This window comes from Pseudopipra pipra, chromosome Z, assembly GCF_036250125.1.
Source record: "Pseudopipra pipra isolate bDixPip1 chromosome Z, bDixPip1.hap1, whole genome shotgun sequence".
Classification (NCBI taxonomy): domain Eukaryota; kingdom Metazoa; phylum Chordata; class Aves; order Passeriformes; family Pipridae; genus Pseudopipra; species Pseudopipra pipra.
Window position 1 is genome coordinate 11836810 of NC_087581.1, and position 26354 is coordinate 11863163.

Here is a 26354-nt window from a genome sequence, read left to right on the forward strand (position 1 = left end):
GGATGAAAAACATTAGACAGTCTGAAAAGACATGCCTAAAAATTTGAAACCTTAGGAAAATGTTTATGATAATCTGGATAATGCCTGCAACACACATATACTTTTTCACTGTACTCGTGTTCCCTGACATCACTCTTGGCCTTAAGAATTGAAAATGAGGGCCCAAAAAAAAATTTCCAGATTTCCATAGATAATGTTGCCTTCTAGTAGACCTGGGTTTAACTGAACTTAACTTCCTAACATTCCAGGAAAACTCTTTTTATATGTTTTTCCACTGTTGAGATGTCAAAACTCTTTATTTAGTTCCACGTACCTTTTTCTAGAAGTAATCTGCTTTCATGTCTGACTTGTAGAATAAAACACTGCATGCTTCAGCAGTGAAATGAGTAATATTAACCTCTATAGCAGAATATAAAACAAAGCTGTATTATCTCTTTGTATGAATGTTAATTTATGAATATTTATTCATTTTAGCATATTGTCATTCTTCAGGTTGTGAACATCTTCCATAATACATTTTCTTACTATTTTTAGTTTTAGCATTTTGCTTTGGTGTCTTGATTTTACCTAATCTGGACAAAAGAAATGAAGTATCACTTTGGTTATAAGTAATTTGCAGTCCATTCTCTTGCCTAATTCTTTCCACCAGGTTGACACTAATCCATGGACAGTGTACGTGAAAGTGTGGCCCAACAAATCAGTGAATAAAACAGAAACATTCCATACCCTTTACTGCAACTGGAAGCTATAAATTCTATAAAGACACAGCTGTGGCTTTGTTGCAGGTTTCAAGTAGTTGGCTACTGTGCAGGTATGCTCCCTCAGGATCACATCTGAAACCAAAATATAAATCAAAATATTGTAATTCAATCACTAGGTTTCCTCCATTCCATCTCTTAAAAGATGTCAAAACCACCACCCTTGCCTTAAGCATTTTTCATGCCATTCTATAAATTCGCCGAATGTACTTTCGTCTGAACGCACATAAACTGTTCCTTTAAATCAAATGAGAAACTACAAATAACATTAAACCTCATTCCAGATTCAGATTCAATTGCAGATTCAGATTACAGTTAAATTTAGATTTATTTCATGAAATGCTTTGGATTAACATGATTAACATGCTGTGTTCTTTCTGCAGATCAAGAAGACTTTTTTCCATTTGAGAACACAATATTTCTGACCAGGTACATGAAGAACCTACAGCAAAAAACACAACACAATTCAAGCATTTCCTGTAAGAATTACCTATGAATGATAAGATAGTAACAGACTTGTTTGTGGTTTCAGATATTAACTGCTTAGGTGTTTATAAAATTACAGATTTCACTGATATTCCACATCCTTCTAATATTTCTTCACTAGAATGGTTTTATTATTGGTCGGTAGACAAACTCACGTGGAATCATTTCTGGATGGATATCTGCTCTACACAAATGATTTTAGCAAGCTTCATGGCTATTCTGGGACATATACTGGGAAAAAAATAAACTGATATGAATCCTCTCATTACTGTCTTTTTTTCAGAATTTTTGTGATGAAAGATCAAAAATATGTTTCATGTGCCTGTCCAAGCAAGCAGTGCTTCATGAAAAATATAAAAACCACCTTCAATATTATTATCTGCTTCACATTTTGTTATATTTTTTTCGTGCAAGGCTGCATTCCTCTGCCATCTAATTTAGTAGTGGACTGTGAAGTTTGAGAACAAACCTAAACATACAGTCAAAGCTCCTCTACGACAGACTAACATATTATATAAAATTACTGCAGGAATTCAGCCAATAAAGCAGGGTTGCCTACAGCTTCTAAACACAACTGGAAACCCATAAAAGTCAGGCAGAAGTAAAGAGAAAAATAAGAAAAGTATGTATCTTCCTTTTATGCTCTGAAGTACAACAAATACCAACAGAAGGGTGGGGATATCCTCCAGTAAACTTTGCTTCACTAACATTTTAGGAAATGAACAATAGTGACAAGAGTTAGCAGAATTTGTGTCCTCCAGCAATAGAAAATCAATAATTTACACCTACTGACTATTAGTTTACGTAAGTAGTCAGAGATTATACTTTTATGTGTTGTATTGAGTATAAGTAAGTCACAGGTGTGCATTTTGGGCACCACTTTGATGCGAAAGTTTTACAGAATTTTATATTCTTGTAAGAGGCCTTGAAAGCTTGGCTATAAATGGATGAAAAAATGAGCAAGCAAGGTATGTAAAAAGAGGAAGTTGGTCTTTATTAGACCAAAAAATAGAGTTGAAAAAAACAGATAAGTCTTATCCTTGTGTTTACTTTTTTTGACATTATTTTTATAGAACTACATCTGTTTCACCTTATTAAAACTGATGATTTTCATGTGGCAGTTTCTCTTTTAAATAACTGGGCTTTTTCTGAGATCTTGGTTTCAAAATTAAATTCATTAAGGTTTCAAAAGTCTCTCAGATAGAACTAGCTGTGGAAAGTTTTACCTGCATTTGAATTCTCCAAATTTCTCTTCATAAAACTATTAGTACTGACAAGTCAGAGCATGCCTCCCATTTAAGTCCTGACTTTTTCAACTGTAACTTCACTGTAGTATTCTGCAAATTTCTGTGCAACGTCAGCCATATGGCTTTTCCCCTTAAAAACTTCATATTTAAGATCTTCATTTAAGCAGTAGGAAAAAATCTGAGACAGAACCAATGTCCATATGTAGCACTAGCATTTGATCTTAATATTCAGATTTGTGAAAATGTTAGAGGTAGCTTCCCTGTTATTGATGGCATTTAATTCTGAAAGTGGTAGCTCTTGTTCCTGGCATAGTACAATGATTTGTGGTTCCTTTTAAAACACATTACCATGCAGACATACTTTGCATTTTTGCTGGTAAAGCAAGTGCAAGAATCCACAAGGAGGATTGCCCGGATCACACAGCTCTTCCATTCCACAAAGGCTATCCAAAGTGAGTGCAGATCTCCTCCAGCCCCAGCAGGTCAGGAAGCTGTGAGAGGATGCATTGTGTCTGAATGTTTTAAGGTGATCTCTTGTAATTGATTGGGTTAGGTTTTTTTTTTTGATTCAGCTGAACACTGCTTGTTTCATGCTAAAAGTTATTATAGCACATTATGTCTTTCATATAATAAAACACCAGGTGTGAAGTGCAGCTAAACGACCAAGAAAATGCTAGACCTTTTTAACAGGTTTTTGTATTAATAAAAATTGCAGCTTCTAAATGTGAACTTCAGAATGCCTAGGAAGAGATAAAAAATTTGGAAATATCATTCATGAAAGCAATATCATTCAAGGGCCTATGCTACCCTGTCACAGAGCAAAAATGAAGAGCAAAACCATGAAGTAGGTTCTAATAAATATTATTTTTCCCTGTGCACTGACACATTACAAACCTGAATGTAATCCCAGAAAAAGGCAATAGCAAAAAGCATGGGGGATCTGTGCAATGATGGCAGTTTTGACTGTACCACAATGACCGAGACCCATCACTTGTAACTGAATCCTGATACTTTAATGGAAACCTCTATTTATCATTTTTATGTGCCACTTAAGGCACATAAACACTCCTGGTTTTGGGGGTTTTTTAAAATGCTTTCTTCACTCTCTGGTAGTGACAGGAACTATCCAGAAGGTTGCTGTTTGTATGCTCTACCTCTTTCAACTTTTGGTCACATAATTAATTTGTTTACCATTACTATGACAACACTGACAGCTACAGCAACACTTAATAAACTGACACTAGAAAAGAAAAGATAAAAGAAATGAAAAGAAAAGAGAAGAGAAAAGGAATCAAAGAAAGCACATCTTGCATGAAACTGCAGGAAGATAAAACATTTTTACTTCATCTCACTTGTTGCAGGACCAGATTCCATTCCCCTTTCTCACTCAATGAGTTAAGGCACAACACTGATTAAGCAGAAGAAAGCTAACAGAAAGAATCAGACTATCCTAATTTACCCCATGAGGTTAAGTTTCCCACTTTTGCAGAGCTCTTCTTAATTCTCACCATATTTATGACAAAAGAAAGCTTCTTTTAATAGACCTTAATTTAAAATCAGCCACCATCACTGTTTTTACAAGTTATATGAATCATTCAAGTCATAAGTACCAGATAATTCTTAGTGTATTTAGTTTCAAAGAACTCTTGTACAAGCACTCTAATGAGCTGGGCAAACATTTTGAAGAGGGAAGACTGAGATACAGAAAAAGTAAAATATCAGACACTTGACTTAGTGCATATAGTGTAACGAACTGCAGTTGAGAGCAAAAGCATGATATCACCTTATGCTTGCTCCTAGCCATGGCAAGTGTGAATTAAAAGCATGGCCTTTTAGTTCAGAAATGCTCTATGAGACACATCATGCTATCTTAAATCCTAATTTAAAAGTCATAGAAACCTAATCTATCACAGGAATATTTCATCACTACTGCATTCAGTCTCAGAAGGCTCAAAACAACCTGTATATGTTATTTTTGTTCATATAATGAACAGTTACCAGCATGACCAAATTTATAAATGTTCTAAGTTTCAATTTAAGTTTCAAATTAAATTCCAGCTCACAGGGTGGAAAATGCTATTCTCCTCATTTAAAAAATTGACAGCTCTTAGTGGGCTCTGTCTGTTGCTTGTAATGAAGATTTTTCAACCGAAATAGGTATTGCTGGCTTTAGATTTTTATACATTAGGTAGAAGTGGTGAACTTTCCCAAAGGTGGTCAACACCCTTACTAAGTTATCTTTGCAGAAATCCTAACTGAAGAAGTGAAGGGTGCAGATTAAGTCTGAGTAAGAAGACAGTTTGAGGACAGGGCACCACACGATAACTGGAAGGCTTCTGAGAGCACACAGTATCTCTGTGAACATCTTAAGGGTGTCCTGAGGTAATGAGATACTTCAGCTGCCTGCATGGGCAAGTCTTTTGTAATGCTTAAAAGGTAGGCTGTAATACATGAAAGGGAGACCTTTAGGTGAGTAGACCAGAGGTTCTTAAACATCAGTGTGACAGCAGGGATACCACATAAACTCTGAAACTCTCTCCCAGAGAGTTAGCAATTTATGATCTCTCTTTGATACAAATACAGTGGAGGTTTTTTGATCTGCCAAACAGAAAACCAAGAAGTGGCAACTTATTTTCTTCTCATAACCATTTTCAGTAAATCTCTCTCTGGCTTGCAGAACAAGCAGCACAGGAGTATCACAGAGCTGTTTCTAGAAGTACTGTATGCAACTATGAAGAATGCCTGTTTTGTTAATATATTATTTTCATGGTTCAACCCCCATCTACTACTTTGATATATTTTAGTTGCATTAGTAAGATAACCACCACCCCTAAATACACACATTGCAATGCTCTCAAAAGAAAGTTTGTGTCTTTCCGCCTTTTAGAAACTCTCATAAAATAAAAGAACCTGTTGTTTTGTAATACTTGACATTAACCCCAGGAAGACAAGACATCAGTGGGCAAAATAATAACTGAAATTGGGAAAGTACCTGTGACAGAATTGATTCCATCATGGTGCAAAAGGCAGACAGAGAAGACAGTTGTTACTGTCCACCTTCTGCCTCTGAACAGTTGTTATGCCCATATTGTTTCCTATCAATAACTACCAGTGGCAAATACAGTAGCATATCTTTCATCTTCACATCAGTAAGATAACTTTCCAAGGAGTGCTGGTATGAAAGGGAAAATCCATCTCTTTATATCCAGGTTTTTGGAATGCTTAATTTACATACAATGCAGGTGAAAGTTAATTACACCAAATTTGGTAATTTTTATATTAGTATCTTTGTAAATAGGAGTCTAAATTCAGGATTTATGTCCAAGACTCATGGAAGCAATTTATTCCACATAGAATTATAAAATGCTGTTAGTAAACAAATCAACCAAAAAAATCTAATTGAGTAAATAATATATTTAGCAAGGAAAATCAAATAGTTTTTTTAATATATTATGTATAAAGACTGTATTGTATCAGATGATGCCACATTCTGGTATCAGTTAGCATTGTTCCAAAACGTAGGCTTATTTCAAGAACTGTAGTCTGAAAAACATCTTTAAGTGGCATCAGGTCTGAGCTGACATGATACAAGTTATCTGAATTTCTTTACAGACAAAAGTAATGAAACAGAAATATTCCATTCCTTTTCTCCACTGCTTTGCCCTCAATAAAGTAAGTCACTAAATCTTTGAGATACTTTCTGCAATCTTTGCTGAGTTGTATTCTAATCTTATTCAGCAGACGAGATCCAAAAAATGAGCTTGGTATTGAGATGCTTAATGCGTCAGTGCCTATACGTAAAAATCCAAGGTGCTGATAAATTCCCTATACAGTGAATTGGAGGGAGTTACATCTGGGTAGCAGCCAGTCTACTAAGAAGGCAATATTTAATCCAGGTGGTCAGAAATACTAAAGTAAAAAATCCCAGAATTCTGTCCCTTGCCTGTCCAAGAGCTGCAGTTGTGAAACTTCAGAGCCCAGACCTCACTTACCACTGATACTTTAGCTTTGCCTGAGGAGACACTTCCCAATCAAGGAGGTGACTGAGCTGAAAATTTGCAATTTTGTTTTTGATGTCACGAGTTAATTCTCAGTCAGATCTGTCTCTCGGACTGGCCAACTGTTTAGCTTGGCTAGAATTCATTCTGGCAAATAAGACTCTGGGCAGCAACTTGAGCAAAAGCTTACAGAAATCAAGGAGCTGCAGCTTAAGGATATGGTATAATGGTACAGCTAAGAGCACCTAATAGCTGAATGCTGCTAACAGGCAGAACAGCTCTCTCCTTGGCCCTGTCAGTGTTTGCTGCTTCCCTTGCATTTGCCATGGTTCTTCTTTGGCACTTCAGTGATCTGGGCCATGAAGCTAAGCTAACTTAAACTAACATCATGAGGAGAGAAAAGCTGCATTCCCATTAGATCTTACCACTGTCTCTGCATCCACTCACTTATGCAAAGCACGTGGAGTACAATGGGAGTCAGAGAAGTGAGGGGAGGGCAGGACATGGGGAACAAAGCAGAGACAGGTTGGACTAGCTGCTGAATGGTCAGAACTGTTTGATGAAGAGGCTAGATCACATCAGCTGTTAACAGAAAAAACAAAGTCATGAATTTGAGTGCTGACACACAGGTCATTGTTTTCTCCTAATAGTGTAAAATAAAGTAAGTAAGGACTGGTAGTTTTATTTTTGGCATGGCAGTCCAGTGGTTTGAACACTTTCCTTGTCATTGGAAAATGCTGATTGTGTTCTATGTCTGTGAGATTTTTGGTGGTTTTTTTTTTTTTTTAGTTTTGGTCTTACATCACACATGAAAGACAATTGTGAAACAAAAGCAAATGAAACATTTATTTTGGAGTATTTTGGTCTTCACAGAGTCAGTAAAGATATCTGCATAAAGCATTCTGCTGTTCATCAGAAGGTAAATGAGGTAATGACAAAATCATGTGGAAACAAGAAATCAGACGTTTTTAAATGTATATGCAGTTAATCTTGCAAAGATAAAAGCTCCTTCTATAAAATGAATTCACTTTGCATTGCTTTCCATAATGTTTTAATGTTTGTTCTGTCTAGAGATACAGTCTGTCTAAATGCAAGATATATTTAAATGGATTTTTTTTTAGGCTCTGTCCACTCCATGCAGTATAGCTATGATCTTATCTTCCTGTTCTTTGGGCTCTTACTTTAATTTGGATACACGAATGCCTTGATAGTACACAATAGCATCATCTTTTTCATTTTCCCTCCATTTCTGAACTTAATATGCAACGTTAGTCAGTCCTAAAAAGTTTCTCCGGGTTTTAAGGCATTCAGTCCATTGCCTACTTATTGTTAGGAGCCTTTAGAGACATCCAAGTGCTAACAAATGCAAGATAAAAGAACCTGTTTTTCATGTTGCTAGAGGAAAACTTCTGACCAAAGGAAAAACAGGAAAAGAATTATTTGTTCAAGATTCTCCAAATTTCACTGAGAATATGATTTCTAGTAAGGGCATTTCCTGCTTTTTCACACATCCCTCAACTGAAACAATTTATGTCTAAGTAGAATTACAGTGTGTAGAGACTTAATATTTTAATCATGTTATGCAAATACAAAAGTCACAGTATCTATGACTTCACATATTACCCCTTCAGAAGAAGAAGCAGCATAGTAGGATGAGCTTAATTAAATAAGCCCTGTTTTCTTTTTTGCATCTGTCATGACTCTAAGTGTGGCTGCAGGAAAAGAATTGTAGCCTTAATAATGTTGGGGCAAGGCTAGTAAAACATATTTAAATCTCTTCTGTTCTTAGTCACCATCTTTGGCAAAATCAAAAGTAGAATTTAGGCACTCAAAGACTAATTTATGCAGAATTTGAAGGCTTATACTTGTGATAAGTAACATCTGTAGTATCAAACATTTTAAACCAAAATTATTTCCCTGTCTAAACTTGACATGCTCTGCATTCCAGATGCACTGTCAGCTGTTCACCTCTCACCTAAGGCCGCTTGGAACCCACAGCAAGGCATCCCTGTGCCTTACATCCAAAGAAAGGGAAAAAGGTTGGGGGAGAGGGGAAAAGAGGTGTGCTCTGCAGTAGAGAAAGTGGAGCTAATATTTGCTCTGAGATGGAAATTCTGAGTGAAGAGAAGAATTTGTCCTGAGGGTTTATGTAGCATAAACCTCATTCTTATCTCGTATTTACCCAGTAATTTGAATTCCTTCTAACCCACTGAATTATGATATCTTAACACCAAATTATTCCTGTAGCTGGCATGACTAGTTTCCTAGCTTTTATTCATAAGATCAGACTTAAGAATTCTTGAGTTGTTCCATAATAAAGTATAAGTTTATACAATTACAAAACCAGAATAGAACACTCTCTCTAATTCCATCTCCTAAAGATAAATATTTTACAGGAACCATAAAGGAAATACGGTCACAAAAGTTTTCTAATTAAATCCTGTTGAAACTCGTCTTGTTCAGAGCATCAGTTCAGTGTATATTTAGATTTGTCTCTGTATACATTTTTAATTATGCAAACCCAATTCTGATGTTTATGAATTACATGTCCTACTCCAAACCTCTTCTTTGATACCTCATATCCAAACTCACTTACTAATTTTCTTCATCATATACTTGCATTGGTTTAAATTTACTAACACAGTGAAGAAATACTGTTATAGTGACTGACTTACAGTTATATTGGTGGAGAAATGAACATCTGGAATGCAAGAACTAACACACCAGTGTCCTGGATGATCTCAGTATGTTTACTCCCTGTCTTAGCAATGAAGGCTTTGCTTCATATATTCCTTGTATTGTTGCTTTTCATATTTCCCAAAAGGACTGCGTGGCTGTGCAAGAAATTGACTTCCAGCACAAACACATTTCCTGTGGGGTACACCCTAATGTCTCAGTCTGCCCCACTGTAATTCAAGACAGAGTCTGTTTTATGACAATGCACATCTCAGGCCAAGTTTAAATAGCATTACATTCACTTCAGCAAAACATAAACAAATTCAGTAGTTCAAGACAGTTTTGATCCCTTTTACTATTAGCTGGCTCGTGGTTTTTATCTGCAGCATCCTGTTGCCAAAATTACATCTTACTATGTCTTTCAAGGTAATGCACTCAACACAATGACATTGTGCAAGGTCAACAGTATGTCAAGAGAGTTACAGATTTGTGTGATTAAAGGCCTTGCTACACAGGACCTCATACAGTTAAATTTTGAATATCTCCTCCACTGATGAGGAGTCCGCAACCTCTCTAGTCTTCCCTTCCAAAGTCTATCACCCTTGAGTTATAAAAAATACTCTCATGTGAAGTCCCTTCTTCCAACTTGTGTCCACTGCCCTCTTGTTCTTCCACTGTGCACCTCTGAGAAGAGTCTGTGTCCATCTTCTACATCCTCCCACATCTGAAATGTTTGAAGACGTGTCATGGTTTGAGAGCCCCAAAATCCAATTCCCTAGTCTAAGCCCCCTCCCACATCTCAACCCAATGTGAGATGGTTTCCAGACAACCACACGAGACTCAAAATGGTGGAAAGGGAATATATATTATAATGACTGTACAAATAAATACTACAATACATTATACACAATCTTAGCTATCTCTACCATGACATAAGTATTTACAATGGATCAAATCTCTTCTCCCCTCCAAATAAAAGTCCAGGAGGGAAGAAGGAAAGATCCTTTTCACTCTCAGAGCAGCAGTTTCTAAGGTAGCAGGCTTTCTTCTTCTCATGCATGCAGCAGCTGTGACTGGATCTCTGCCAGTACACACGAGGGGGTACCAAGACCTCGTGGCCCGTCGTCTTCAAGCAAGGGTCTTCTCTTCCATGTACTGCATAGCAGGGACAAAACTCGCTTCACTACGGTCATATCATGGGGTGTAAGACCCCCATGAAGGTCCCTTCCTCAGGGGATTCATCCCTGAGTCAGAACATCTCAGGCAGCTTTCAGTTGGAAGCCTTTGCCTCAAGAGTTCTACCAGAACTCCTGTGCTCTGTCTCAAGCAGCGAGGGGGCCAAAGTCACCCTCTCCGCATTCTTCTCGGAGCTTTCCAGCTCCTCTCTGTAGTGCATCCTGCACTTCACCCCTCCCTTCTAGGACGTGAAGGGTCTCCAAGGAGTTTGGGGGTTTTAGTTTCAGTTCTTACCCCAAAACTCTGTCTGTAGAGCTTAGGTTTACTCTCTCTGCTGCTCTCTCTCTCTCGGCTCTCTCTCTCTCTCCTTCCAGGAGTTCTCTCTGTGTGCTGCCTGCCGGTTGTTGCTGCCTGGTCTTATCTCTCCTGGCTCTCTGCCATCATTTCTTCGGTCAGTGCAGTTCTGACGCCGCTTTTCCGTATCTCTTGCTGCGGCTCACAGTGGAGAAACATCCCCCGGCTTATAGCTACAGATACATAGTCCAGCTTAACACTGTTCCAAGTCCCTGCAGCCCCAGCTGGGGGCTGGGGGGCCAGAGCCCCCCAGGGGGCTCCTGTCCTCACTCCTTGTGGCTTTCACAACATGGCTACTTCTTCTACAACCAAACTACAACTACCTTCTCTTCCGTTCTGAGTGTGATATGTTTATATTTTGCAGAAGCGCTCATTGGGTAAAATTTCAAAACTTCAAGGGTCACCGCCTCCTGGGATTTTACCATTTTATAACTGCAGGGGGAAAACTGTTCCCCCCCTCCCCCCAGGACGGCAGTAAGATCTGCCTCTTTTTGTCTTCTCTTTTAAAGGCAGAACAACCTCAGTTTCCTCTTCATCTGTCCCATATGCTCCAGCCCCATGATCAGTTTCACAGCTCCCTGACTAGTTCCAGTCAATGTCTTTCTTGTACTTGGAAGTCCAAGACTTGACACAGTAGTCAAACTGAGGTACAACGAGTGCCAAGAAAAGGAGAAAAATAGGCTCCCTCAGCCTACTGGCTACACTCTAAAGTTATCGTGCTAATGTGGTTTGCCTTCTGCAAGGGCCCAGTAACATATCTGTGAAAATATACTACTCCTAACAGAGACAAAGATATCTATGCACTGACACTGAGTTACAAGGCCATCAACAACAAAGGCTCTGTTTGGTCTGTATGCTTAAATGTATCATCGGGCCTCCCTTATTTCAATTTCAAACAAAACAATTATGCGTCCCTTATAGTTTACCTTCCACCTTAGGAAACATCCTCTGTTCAAGATGGCAACTTAGTTCTTAGTTCCTAAGGGAAAAATAATACAAATGGTATTTGATCCTAAAGACTAAACAGTGCAATAGGAAGAAATGGTTCAAGGGACAAGATGTAATGAGAAGGAGCAAGGAGGAGTAATGACATGGGAAGAAAGAAAGAGGGACTAATGAAAGGGCAAAATGGGAAATGGTAGGGGAAAGGGCAAGAGAATTATTGTAGAGGTGAAAGCTGGGAAGAAATAGCCTTTAGTCTTTAAAAGCATCTGGAAAGTCTGGCAACACTAGCAAAGGCCTCTTCTCAAGCCCTAGAGCCTACTGCAAAAACAGACCCTGCTGACCTCCTCTTTCAAACCCTTTTAAAGTTCTAAACACTATAAAATCTATCCTAGTGTTTCAATAAACTCAGTGACTGCTTGCAGTGCGTGAATCCTTGATCAGTCTTTTGGCTCTGCATAATCAACTTTCCACAGAACACTGAGACTCTGGCATTGCTTCTCAGTGGCCAGTGCCAGCAGCAACCTGAGTTTCAACCATTTTAAATTTTGGAAGGATTAAGAATTTAAATCTAAATTCAGTGACTTGTTTGTCCTAAAGAGACATTCTAGGTTTCGAATTTATTTTTTTAACAAAATCACTCAACAAGTCTAGCAGTTGTTCCTAAACCAATTGATTTTCTGTTAATTTTGCTTTTCAGCTTTCACATTTAGTGTTCAAACTACCCCTCCTATTTTTTTTAGCCATTTGCCCCAACAGGATCAAACAGGGCATTTTTGTGTAACGAACTCCTTTCTCCATGACCACAGCTTTCACTGTGCACAGCAAAAACGTTGCAAATTGGGCTTTATTTATTTATTGTATTTGTTATATAACACCCATCCCCATGTATCTGGCTGCCTTACAAAAGTTAAAGGCAAGAATAAATAAAATAAGGCTATACCCAATGGTCAGAGAGAAGCAGCTGTTCTGCCAAGAGAAAAGCCAAGAAAAAACAACCCTGAGAAAAAGAGCTGTTGAGAAAATCAAGATAAAATGATCAAAGATGCACCATCCAGAAAGGTCAGCAGAGTTTATTATTGAGGCTTTTGCATGCCCTGCCTGCTTAATTGCTGTATATAAGCATTTTACAGTCAGCCCTGGAGGCTAATGCAGGTGGAGATGGTGTGCAAACCTATCATAGAACCAAAAAATGGTCTGCAGCTGTCCAAAAGTCACAGCTGTGAAAAAAGAAAGAATGATGACACTCAACTGTGACTGCTTAACAAAGATGAGGACACTTTACATGCATTTTTTACAATCACCATCATAAAACGTAAAAGTTACTGTATTTGTAGAGCAGGAGCCAAGCAAAAGAAAATGAAATTATTTTTAATACTAAAAATAAAAGACAATGTCGCAAATACTGCAGAAAAGTACTTTCTCCATCATATAAAAAAGACATCAAAAATCCAAAGAGTTAAAAAAAAGTTATTAGCACTCCATTTATCTCCAACCCTGTTGAGTCTCATAGATTGGTAAACTGTACTTGAAATATATCTCTCCAAAAAACAGGGAGGGTGTACTTTATTCTACTTGTTTAACATAGCAGAATCCAGAAAAGATCATTTACCACATGATCTTAAATTCTTGCACAGTACAAATGCCAGCCAGATCCCCCCAGCTTTTTAGACTATATGACTATACGAAGATACTGAACCCTACCTGGAAGAGAAAGGGACAGGATCAGTTTACATCTGAGCCAAGCTTTGTCATTTGAACCACTGGGCAGGCGATGAGATTGTTCTGCTCTTTTGCTGTTTCTTTTTGCTCATGTTCCCTGCTGACCTGGCATGCTCCACCAGAGGTGCCTGCCCCTATAGTAGCAGAATATATTTTAGGGCACACATGGGCTATGCATCCTTTCTGGCTGCAGCTGTGCCAGTTCAAATCCCTGCAACTGCTGTTCATCTTTGGCTACTCACTGGTGCACCCCTTGTGGTGTTTACCACACTTTCTTTCCTGCCAGCAGAGCTTTTCTACAAGCACCTCCTAAAATATGTCAGTCAAACTGAGTCAAATTCACAGGATTCAGTGGGAAACTTACATGTGTATCTGGTTCCTGAATAAATTCTGACAGTTCAAAGCAGTGTGCGCCCAGGCTAATTTGCAGTAAAAGAAAATGAGAAAGTAATGACATCATAAATAATACCTGTTGCTATAAGAACTTTATATTCTCTTCTTTTTTCCTTTTATCACCAAAATCCTAAACACAATTAAAATTCCTTCTATCATGATACTGTGGTTTGAAGAATCTGTCTCTTAAAACTGCAATAAATAATCAGACATATCTTTATCTTCCACCAAATCCCTTCGTAAGGCCTCAAGCTCCTGGCAAATTTCCAGCTATAAAGATTTTGTGGCCGTTTCCCATCCCTGTATTCCTTTTATAGTTGCTTCCTCCCCATCTCCAGGCTCAGAGGAAAAGAAAGAGAGTGCATTCCTTACAAATGCGACAGCAGAGCCAATTCCCCCAAAAAATTATTTGCTTGGTAAAACCTACCTTATTCTGTGTCTTCAGACAGAAAGCCCTTCAGGGCACAGTCTGTCTCTTTTCTGTGCTTAGAAGACACAAAAGGCCCAACCCTCCCTGGGGACCTATGTGCTGTCTGGATTCTCAGAAATGCTTTATCTCCCACCATTATTAGGCTATCCCAACAAGGCTTCATCAGGCTGGGCTTAGTTTACTGAGGCTCTTCAACATTTGTCATCAGACATTAAATCCATATACAAATGAAGGTACCTTTCTTTTTTTTCTTTTAAAAAAACCTCCTTGTCCTTAGTCTCTCTGTGTGTCAGTCTAAGCACAATGAATCCATCCCTTACACTATCTGAATTTGTGCACACAATTCACCACACCCAGAACTCTGTAGTTGCCTGCTAATATAAGCTGGCCCTATAGTCAGAAACCAAACCTCCCAATATACACAGTCAAATATAGATTTTTGAACATGCAGAACTTGCAGATACCATGGTCAGAGTGACAAGTACCTGGAACACAAATCCCTGTGAGCTTTTTGACTCCACGAAATCACCATGCAAATACAAAGAGCGTTTTCTGAATTGCTCATCACACTAGGAGCAAACCAAACACGCGCAGAGACTGAATTACCTCTTGTCCGTGAAGAAAATATTGCTTTTGATCGCAGGGTTGAGGTTTTTGGCAGGGTACCAGGGAGCTCCCAGTGTGGCTGCCTGTATGACACAGAAGTATATATGGCTGGAGGGCAAACATAAGATTCCCACTGTGCCAACATATCAACCTTTGTAAACACAAATATGGAATGAAAAATAAGAAGCAGCATGACCATATCATGCCATAGGTACGTGTCATATTTATTATTCTAGTGCAAATGCTCTGAATAAAAGAGTCTTTGTGGGGGTTCTACTGCCTTTTCCCTCAAAAATTAGACATTTCTAAATCCACAACAGCTGACGGGACTATTTTTTCAAGTTGAAAAAGATCCTATGAGGAGAAATCCAGTTTAAGAATGTCTACTTTTTCCTTAGTGCCTTTTCAGTTTTTATTTTTCTTATTATGGTGTATTTCAAATCACTGTACATTATCAAAGTGAACCCAAAGCATACCCTTATAATGCAGTATTTATGGAAAACAGCTCTCCCAGACTCCAATCACCAACTCTCTGCCATTGAGTGGTTTACAGACAAGGTGCATTCTATAGGAATAAAATTTCACATAAAACATCTGTGACAAAAGACATTGTAATAATTTGAACTGTCTGTTTTCACTGTTATAATTTAATTAGAATTTTAATTTGAACGGATATGAGGAAAAAAATATTTTTCTAAAGTTGTTTTTATTGCCTCATTTAAAAATTTTTATAGAAGATATCAAAATGATGAAAAACACTGGGACAACTGTTTTAATCCAGTTTCAATCTTTCAGTTAACCTGCACCTAAATTTTATATGAAATTTCTTCACAATAGCCCTTGGAAGGAATTCATACCTCTTACTGCAAGCTGTGTGAAATGTAATCTTTTTTCTCTGAATTTGCCCAGAGGATGCATGTTTTTCTGAGTATAAAAAAAAGCAAATTTCTATACTTCATCTGAATCAGAACTCTCACATTTTCATGTGCTTAGAGACTCAACTTTTTACTCTTCATTCACAAGGAATCCACAGGCACCACCAGAACGAGTGGCAGCTTCAAGATCAAAGCGCATATTTATCAAGAAAACAATGAATAATAGGAAAACAAAACTATTTAACTATGAAAAGTCATTGTACATTCATACCAAGAAGATTTCACTCATTATCATGTTTGTGAACAAAAGGGAAAGGCAAGCACAAAGAGGAAAGGCAGAATGACATTAATGAGATTGCAAAAATGCAGTTGAGAGATTTTTCCCACAAGTTTCAAATGTGTAATATAATCAGTGACAGATTAACACACTGGAAGTGAAAGGTTTGAAATCTTTTCTGAACTCAGGAGAACACCTGGTCTAAAAGTGGTGCTGTAGCTATTTGGACAGTCTCTCCCAAAATTTTCTTAGTGTATCTATGGCAAAAATATTTCAATATTAAGCTTTTCTAATAACATTATTGTTTCAGTCTTACTAGAATTTACAGTGCCAAAATGCAGGCATACCTACAGGGAGAAGTTAATGTTTTCATGTCTGCAAGGCCAGGCTATTTGTGAACAAATTCAGGAACAGAAGGATATTATTAGTATAGCAAGGTGGACAGGATGTAAACTCCTCCGGTCTGGCTGCTCTCATTAATTCCAAGTAAAACTGCGTCTGCTTTCTCTGCCCCGTGGTAGAACTAACATTTTTGTCCAGAGAGTGAAAGACTTCAAAGATCTCACCATGAGGAGAATAGTTTTAAGATTAGAACATATAGCCTATTTGAATATTCAAGTCGAGTTTTAGAATCATGTTTTTGCTCACTCAGTGTCAGCATTTTACAGATATTTCTCGGGAGGTATTTGATCTGTTGATAATGGTAAAGAGGGGCAAGTAAACATGCAGAGCCCTCCTTTGCTTCTCTGGATATATTCGTATATCCTATGACTTAGACCACCAAAGACCACAGCTCTTCCAAAGGGTCATCTTCCTTCAACTCTAACCACCTTTCTACTACCAGCTGCACCTTCTTGTCTTTTATTGTTACCTGAGACTTATTGGTTCCTTTCGTGATTTGGTCGAAATTACGAAGGAACAAGGAGTTTTGAAATCAGAAAGTTCCTAAACAATTTGTAGATGACTTTGTAGCCCAATTTATATTCCAGTAATCTCACTTGTTGGTCAAGGATTCATTCAAAAGCCACATATAACTCTTAATACAAAATTGAATGTTTTGCAGGCTTATAAAAGGCGAATACAGATGTCAGGAAAGACCCCTCTTCTATGAACTGTTCCTGGCAAATAATGTGATCAAATGGCCATCTATAGAATATTCATGAAGGTAGAAGTCTTTTTAAAGGATCTTTTCTTAAGAAATATCCAAAGCAATTGGTGGATACCTTAACATGTTATCTCAGATTGAAGAATATCTTCTGAACAAGATAAAAATCAGCTACTAGGCAGAATTTTCACAAAAGCCTCCACAATGACACCTTTTAAAAACACCTAGCTTTCAACATAGCTGACTTGTACTAATGCCAACTAAAGTCATAAGCTTTTATCTACAAGGAATCTACACATTAGAATGTAGAAAGATGTTGATTCATGTATACTAAAAGAATGGTCAGTTTCTGCTATTTTTTATGGTGACTAAAAATTACCTCAGAACATTCCAACTCTCAGAGTTAGTTTGGCATCTGGTGGAAGTCATAATTAAATAATTAAAAATAACTGAAAGTTTATGTTCATTTTTTATTTAAAAAAAATAAAAAAAAAGAGACAGGTTGTAGCAGAGATTATCTTGCTGCTTGAAGATTGCTATTTATTCTCAGAGACCTCATCTGTGATGTATGAGTATCCTATTATATTGTACTGTGTTAAAAGCACCAGAATTAAGAGAACAGTTCTGAGATAGTGAGACTGGGACAAGGTATTATCATGACCTAATGCCGTACCGCAGGAACTTAGTATGTTCCTTCTCCAGAACTCTTATCTGTATTATCATGACCTGATGCCCTATTGCAGGAATTAAATATGTTCCTTGTCCAGAACTCTTACCTGAAGCACCTGGAAAATGAATAGAACTATGAATGATTCTAACAGTGCTTGGGAATCCAGAGCTGCAACTTTCCTCTGGAAAGCAGTTTAGAAATAAATTTTTTAAAAATAGAAAATTCAAGAGGAAGTTAAAAGATCTCCTGTGTGCCTAGTCAAACAGGGCTTTTTACTGTAATCTACATAATAACAATGACAAAGAAGAATAATTTGGAGGCTGTCGCAGCTGGGAGTGGAAGGCTTAGACGAAGTTATTAAAAAGCAAAGCCTTGCTGGTGAGTTTTGAGGTACAGAAAGGACTCCCTTGCTTTCTAAACCCCTTCTCACAGAGGAGTCTAGGTGCGGCTAAACTCAGTCTTAGTCTCGGATTATCTTAATGGTTTAAATTTAAGGAATTATAGACGTATGATTGAACAACTTTTGTCCCGCAGGTTTTAATGATTGTCTAAATGAGAATCTCTATATAAAATGAATAATTCATTTTATACAAATGATCAGACAAAAGATCTTAATCAGAACTATTTACTACACAATATAAACACTAAAAATCTATTAGTAATCTATCATATAGCATAAAGTAGTAAAGTGCACTGTAACAAAGCAATTATCGAAGCAGTTAGATTAAAGCTAGCAAAAAGAAATCATTATTAAGTAGAGATCTGATGTAACTCATCCATATCAACGCTCGTGGGGAGATCTCTTTCTCTCAACCTCCAGGAGTAACCTTGGAGGGCGTCCCCAGCCAAGGGAGGAATCTCCACACATACACCCCAAGAAGGGTTATGTCAGAGGAACCTGCCTGTATGCGAGGGGACTGAACTTTTATAGTATAAAGTGACTGACTGCTAGTCACAGACCTACAAGCCAGCACACTAGCTTATCTGTCAAATCCTGTTTCAATAGCAGGATGTATATTTGAAGTTGGGTGAGCCAGGATGGTCTTAGCACAGGATGGTCTTAGCACACTTTATCACCACGACAGCACCCTGGCCCAGCAGTTCATAGCTTGCATGGTGTTGGATTTTAGGTCTTATCAGGGGTAGGCTCTCCTGCCACAGTCCACCCCTTGACTACAGTCAATCATTACTTTCATGAAGTGGTGGAGCAGGTACCTCTTGTCTCCACGCCATAAAAGCTACTACTATATTTGTGTATATTATTGTTCAGTATATTGAGATACATCAGTCTCTAAAGTTTTACTGTTTTATTTAACTCATGTAGTTTAAAAGTTGTTGGTTATGTTATAATGACACATTATACCATTATATATAAAATTGTTATAAAAATTAGTTAATATGGAATTAACTGTCGATTTTAGGAAGAAAACAGTGTTATTATTTCAATGTATGCATTTTTTGGAGTGGCTAGTGTTCTCATGTTGGGTTAGGTATTACAGTCATATACATACATGTGTACATAATGAATATCAAAAAAATAACAGTATTATAATAACAAGATATAACATTAAAGGCAGAGTGTTATGGCAGTTGGGAGCATTTCAAACAAATCATTCCACCAGTGATGTTACCAGTTTGAATAGGTCAGGATGTTCTCTACCCCCTGAGTCTCAAAAATAGCAGGAAAGTTGCGATGCAAACCAGGATCGTGGGGGAAGAGATCATAAAACCAGTCATTCAGTTGCAGTGATTTAAAGAGTTCCACAGTTTAGTCAGTAACTTCTTTCACTTTCACTCGTGCTTCTTAATACAGCATTCTTCTTTGGTGCAGTTCAGCATTTCACATATACCTTGATCAACATATCAAGCATTAGTCAATTTTATATAACATTTTTGATACTTATTGGACTAGTAAACTGAACTCCAAAATGGCATAGTGAGCTTAATTTAAGATTCTCTATTGCCCATTGATATTCCAGTGCAATTGCACTCCTTGTACAACTTTTAGGATAGGCCAATTTTCAGCAGCTAGGCCACCTTACATTTCAGAGTTGGCAATTTTACAGTTCCAGATACTGTTGTAACACAAACAAATACACAACCCAAACAAATACATAACCCAAACAAACATACATGTCCCAGATTACCACTCTTATCCCTCCCACCAACCAGGCTTCAGGGGAATGGTCAGGGTGCATCATGGGAGAGTAACATTCAGTAAAAATTTTACTACATATAATCAGGTTGCTTCAAGAGAATCAAAGGTATAATGAAACTCAAGCAATTCTTACCTACTCAGCATATTATCCCAGTCATGGTCTTAAGTTTGGACTAAATACCTTCTATCTTTACTAAACCTTTCATTGGCTTCCAAACCCAAAATCTTTTTTTTATTCTTTCTGTCAGTTTAACCACTTATGCCTTCTTTGCCTAGAGCTGAAGAAAACTTCCTAGCTGCTGCATCAGCTTCTCTGTCATTCTTTTTCTCCCTTCTCTCTAAGGGCTACCAAAAGTTTAACATTCCCTTCTTTTGCACAGTCACACTTCATACATTTCTTACTATTACTACATAAATTTCCTTCAGTATAGTCATTTTATACTTTGCTCTGAGGAGGTACAGAGAGGTATACAAATTTGATTTCATAACCATATGAAACTCTGTGTGAACTCCCAAGCTAAATTCAGGGAGAAATCTTTTTTTCTTTAACTTACTGTGGCAAGAGAAGACACAAACGTTCCAAAGCAGTGCTTGGAGAAAACTCACATACATACTGCAAAGCTATTAAGACAAAACATACACAAATATAAACACTGAAAAATTAGCAAGATAAAAACGAATACAAACAATTGATGCAGCAAAGAACAGTGCAAGTTTTCAGTTTTGTTGCTACTTCATCTTCTTATGGAACACCTGCGGAAGGGGAAAACTCAGTCCCACTTGGACCTGTTTTAAAAAGAGGGAACTATCCATCTGACGATGATCTAATAATAAAACTAACAGTAGCAATTTGTGAAACGAAACTTAGAAGACACTAAAATGCAATAATCATTATTAATAAAACTTATTTCAAATTGTCTAGTACCTTAACAATATTTCTCAATATTTTTAACTATGTAAACAAACTCAAGTTAGAGCAGTCACTCACCCTTTTGGGACCTTTTCAATATTAGATAAAATGGTTTTTGTCAGACTCACACATTCTGTTATTTGTGGATCCATGGGGTTTTGGGCATGTTAGAGTGGTTTGTAGGGAAAAGGACATCACTCTCTTTTCCTTTTTGCCTACTTACCCCTTGGGTATTTGAAGCCATATTTGCTATTATGATTGCTAGTTGCAAGGTCCTGAGAGGATGGTTGACTAACCCAGGTACAAATAACCATGTTGTAATACCAGAAACCAAATTCTGCAAACACAAAAAGATAAACCATTTAATGTTAATTTTTTATTCCATTGCAGTTTTATCTGCAGTGGGCTTACTATAGATTTACTGGTTATGGTACTGTTCTTCTGTGTCTGGAGCTGTCTTTATTCACATATAGTGGGTCTAGGAGTTTCTGCTTGTGATTTTTGCAGCAGTGTGGGTAATCACAAGAACTGGAAGCAGTCCTTTCCAGTTCGAGTGGCTCATCATTTCCTGTCCAGATAAACTTGGACATTCAAGGTTATTAGCAAGGCTAAAACAGCAAAGTTATACAATGGTAGATGACTTCTCCCATTCCATCTCTGATCACCAGTAGCAAAGGGCAAGGCTCCATATTCACTAGCCCCAGTAGGTGGTACTGCAGGGGCAGTTTGTAAAGCCTTACTGAGAACACATGGGAACTGGATTTCAATTCATTCCCCTTAGAATTCACTTAGGCTTTTGCTTTCAGGAGGTCCAAACCCATAACATTCAAAGGGAAAGACTCCAACATCATCATGGCCTTGGTAGGGTGATTATTACCAGGCAATCAACATATTACTCAAGCTAAACACAGCAGCTTAGAGCATCCAGCAACATATATCCATTTTTTGTCAGGTATTATCCCACATCCTTTTGCAGTTTCCTGATTCAGAGGAGATATCTGGAACCCTGTGTTGACTGAAAAGGTGGCTTGTGACTGCAAGGGACCAAGAAGAAAAGTTTCTACTATATCTCTAGCAAGCCTTTTAAGATATTTCCATTCGTCATCTCCAGCTCGCATATTTGGGAGCAGTGCCAGGAGTTTACTTAGTTGGTTCCAGTCTTTGAACGGGAGAGGTTTGTCTCTCCAGGCAATTCTTCTGATGGCTATTTGGTGTTTCACTTCATTCATAAGAAATACTACCCATTTGTCATGAGTTACCAACTGCTCTGCTATTTCTCACTATGCAAGACCGGATCTTACTTGTGTTTCACCCATGCAAGCAGCTCTAAACTGATCTTGCAACTGCATTCCTCTAATTAGGGGGTTCACTCTATCTGGATTAGCAAACAACACAGGAGAGAGCTGAGAGAGTACAAGATGCTTCCAGTGTAAAAACTGGAGGCAAGCTGCCTTCTGCACCCCCTCGGTGAAACCAGTTAACACCAGAGGAGTAGAGAAGGGCTCCCCCTGCTCTCCCTGGTCAGCTTTTACAAGCAGGCAGAGTTCAGAGTGTGTTTTTACATCATGCTCATAGAATCATAGAATCAAACAGGTTGGAAAAGACCTCTAAGATCATCAAGTCCAACCCTTGATCCAACACCACCGTGGTTACTAGACCATGGCACTAAGTGCCACATCCAGTTGCATCTTAAAATCCTCCAGGGACGGAGAACCCATCCTCCCTGGGCAGCCCATTCCAATGGCTGATTACCCTCTCTGTAAAAAATTTCTTCCTAATATCCAACCTAAACCTCCCCTGGCACAGCTTAAGGCATGCCCTCTTGTCCTACTGCTGCTTGCCTGGGAGAAGAGACCAACCCCCACCTGGCTACAACCTCTTTTCAGGTAGTTGTAGAGAGTGATGAGGTCTCCCCTGAACCTCCTCTTCTCCAGACTAAACAATCCCAGCTCCCTCAGCCTCTCCTTATAGGACTTGTGCTCCAGTCCCTTCACCAGCCTCATTGCTCTTCTCTGGACCTGCTCCAGCACCTCAATGTCCTTCCTGAACTGAGGGGCCCAGAACTGGACACAGCACTCGAAGTGTGGCCTCACCAGTGCTGATTACAGGGCAAGAATCACTTCCCTGGACCTGCTGGCCACACTGTTCCTGATCCAGGCCAGGATGCCATTGGCCTTCTTGGCCACCTGGGCACACTGCTGGCTCATGTTCAGCTTCCTGTCAATCCAAACTCCCAGGTCCCTTTCTGCCTGGCTGCTCTCCAGCCACTCTGTCCCCAGCCTCTAGCACTTCATGAGGTTGCTGTGGCCAAAGTGCAGGATCCGGAACTGGGCCTTGTTGAACCTCATCCCGTTGGAATCAGACCATCTCTCCAGCTTGTCCGAGTCCCTCTGCAGAGCCCTCCTGCCTTCCAGCAGACCAACCCTCCTCCCAACTTGGTGTCATCTACAAATTTGCTGATGGTGGACTCAATCCCCTCATCCAGATCATCAATAAAGATATTAAACAGAACTGGGCCCAACACTGATCCCTGGGGGACACCACTAGTGACCAGCTGCCAACTGGATGCAGCACCGTTCACCACCACTCTCTGGGCCCGGCCCTCCAGCCAGTTCCTAACCCAGCACAGAGTGCCCCTGTCCAAGCCATGGGCTGCCAGCTTTTCCAGGAGAATGCTGTGGGAGACGGTGTCAAAGGCTTTGCTGAAGTCCAGGTAGACACATCCTCAGCCTACCCCTCATCCACCAGGTGAGTCACCTGGTCATAAAACGAGATCAGGTCGGGAGTCTGTCTCCCTCTCCAGATTTTGTGAGAGGCTGGAAAACTCCATCTCACACACTGTTTCTCTCCCTGTCTCCCCGATGAGACAGGCAGTTTGCAAATGCAATTTGCTTTCTCTTTTGAAAAACCTGTTGAACCGGCTTCTCAAGTTTTCAGTCAAAGGTTTAGCCAACTGGACAAAAGACTTAACGAGCTCGTTATCACCTTTCTTTAAGGCTTCAGCCGTAGCCTCTGGCAAGTCAGTTGCAGAAGCTTTTTCCTTACCAGACTTTTTTTCTTTTACCAGGTTTCTGATTTTTTCAGTAATATTGTGCCTCGGTAAAAATTCTGTTAAGCTTTTTGTCTCTCAAAATTGCCATCATTCTGTTTCAACTACATCAATTGTTGAGGGTGGGAGTGGAAGGCTTAGACAAAGTTGTTAAAAAGCAAAGCCTTGCTGGTGAATTTCGAGGTGCAGAAAGGACTCCCTTGCTTTCTAAACCCCTTCTCACAGAGGAGTCTAGGTGCGGCTAAACTCAGTCTTAGTCTCGGATTATGTTAATAGTTTAAATTTAAGGAATTATAGACGTATGATTGAACACCTTTTGTCCCGCAGGTTTTAATGATTGTCTAAATGAGAATCTCTATATAAAATGAATAATTCATTTTATACAAATGATCAGACAAAAGATCTTAATCAGAACTATTTACTACACAATATAAACACTTAAAATCTATTAGTAGACTATCATATAGCATAAAGTAGTAAAGTGCACTGTAACAAAGCAATTATTGAAGCAGTTAGATTAAAGTTAGCAAAAAGAAATCATTATTAAGTAGAGATCTGATATAACTTACCCATACCAACGCTCGTGGGGAGATCTCTTTCTCTCAACCTCCAGGAGTAACCTTGGAGGGCGTCCCCAGCCAAGGGAGGAATCTCCACACATACACCCCAAGAAGGGTTATGTCAGAAGAACCTGACATCCTTGCAGTTTAAAAGGGAAATCTTTTCCATTATCCATACTCTAGCATTTCTTAGTTGAAGGAGGGAGGGATTTCTGACCAGTTTGCAGCATAAATATGCAAGTACACATTCAGTATCGATAGAGACGTTCTCGGCTACTCATTTGTGATACAAACTCTTCTATGGACACATGTCAGCATGAGTGAGACCTTCAATCTCATTTCTCAAATCACCGAGAGTTGGTATAAGAAGAACAAATATAAAAGCTAGGGGTGAAAAAGAAGGTAGAGTGATCTAAAGAAAAAGAACAAGATAACAGGACAAGAGAAGGGAGAAGACAACATGAGAAAACAAAGAGAAAAAAGAGTATTACAGACCCAGAAAAAGCACATAAAATAAGGGATGTTTTGGAATAGGTGTCTAAGAATCAAATAGGGCCAAAGTCTAAGCTTCCCTCAAAACCTGGATTCACTGATTCATACGAAAACAAGACTTGTCCCGAATAATTTTTCTCTGACTCAAAGGAAAGCAGTGGTGGGCTAAGGAGCGAAAATGGAGATAAAGTTAATGGAAATAAAGGGAGAAGGAGGCAGTGAACCTGCAAAAGCACGGGGAGTAGTTGGTCTACCAAGGAAAAGAGGACAAGGGGGGACAAGGACATTCAACTAACTTCCCTCAGGGTAGAAGGAGTAGAATGGATGGAGTGACTGCATGAAAAAGCAAACCTGATATATACGGTATGAATCAATAAATGAGGGATAGGATACTAAATTGTGGATGAAACATTTGATTTACAGATCTTTTTCATCTGAATGAAAAGACTACTGTTTGTTTTCTTTCTACAGATGCATTTATAATGTATGTCAGAAGAGCTTTGACTGTACAACACAGAGATTTAAATAAAAACAATGTACAGTGTATCAATCCTTTGCCTTTTTACAGAAAGACAGTTTTAAAATATGGATTCAACATATTTTTTTCTGAATTTTTAAAAAATTTTAACAATTATCTGAATTTCTTTTGTACAACATTAATATTCATATCCTCTCAGAAACTGAGGGAAGAAATCAGTCCTGAACAGAACAAATTGCAGCAATATATCATATCAGTGATACGCCATCTTTCCTTTGAAACACACTTGTTCACCCTATCTAATGCTTTATTTTTCTATAGATATGACGACAGGCATTTGAACATATTTCAAGAAGAACAATGAGTAATAAATATCAAAGGACAGTTCCTATTTTAAGCAAATTGCCGGTTACCAATGAGTTCCGTGAACTATGGATCCTAACAGAGAATGGAATTTCAGAATGAAAAACACAGCAAGAAAATAAATGCTGACCACCACACAGCCTGAGTGTCTGGATGCCAGGGATACTCTGAAACAGATATTTTGAGATCTTCCTTGGTATATCAAACAGAGAAGCTCCAAAAGAGTCTAATTATGTTAAATCATCCTATCCTATGTGGATACAGAGATAGGAGCAAAAACGACCTTCTGCCACTCTGTTTTGCAGACCTGATGCTGCTTTTTCCTTTGCTGAAAATTTGCATGTTTTCTCAGAGCCTGTTTCTTTCTCACAATAAACAATGCAAAGCCTTCCTGCCAAAAAAATGTCCAAATGCTAAACAGTTGCTATTATAGTCGTTATTATAGCAGCAACTTTGAGCTGCATGCTTTTCAATTATAATTATTTTTACAAAAGATTTTTGTGTGTCTTGATTGCAGTAATTATGATTCCATAGTAGTAAATGTCTATTTAAAGAGTCACGTTAGCTTACTGCTCCAAATAAATTAGTTTCCTTAAATGAACTTCATACAAATGAGTGGTTTTCTTTGT

The 26354-nt window shown here is 38.5% G+C and overlaps 1 long non-coding RNA gene across 1 annotated transcript; it reads left to right on the forward strand.

Moving 5' to 3' along the window:
* Positions 1-665: 665 nt before the first annotated feature.
* Positions 666-26143, forward strand: LOC135406804 (uncharacterized). Its single transcript, XR_010426482.1, has 3 exons — positions 666-1237; positions 17004-17105; positions 25684-26143. It is a non-coding gene; the product is annotated as an uncharacterized LOC135406804 (long non-coding RNA).
* Positions 26144-26354: the final 211 nt, after the last annotated feature.